The sequence below is a fragment of the Herpailurus yagouaroundi genome, unplaced genomic scaffold (genome assembly GCF_014898765.1).
Source record: "Herpailurus yagouaroundi ecotype Mexico unplaced genomic scaffold, PumYag 187, whole genome shotgun sequence".
In the NCBI taxonomy this organism is placed as follows: Eukaryota; Metazoa; Chordata; class Mammalia; order Carnivora; family Felidae; genus Herpailurus; species Herpailurus yagouaroundi.
This window is the reverse complement of record NW_024412418.1, coordinates 18121150-18121435: the sequence shown is the minus strand read 5'-3', so window position 1 is coordinate 18121435 and position 286 is coordinate 18121150.

Here is a 286-nt window from a genome sequence, read left to right as displayed (position 1 = left end):
AGGGAAGGGAAGGGAAGGGAAGGGAAGGGAAGGGAAGGGAAGGGAAGAAAAATACAAAAACAGGTCGGATGAGGGCCTGTCCTCAGGAGTTCACAGAGGCGAGAAGGCAAATACCTCCTTCTTATTCACTCATTCACCAGCTAGGAAATGAGTGCCTACTGTATACCAAACATTCCTGGACTCTGGGTTCACAACAATGAACACAATAGGCACTAACCCCACACCCAAAGAGCTTACAACTAGCAGCAAGTAATTAAGTGGTATTATTATTACTGTTATTAATAAC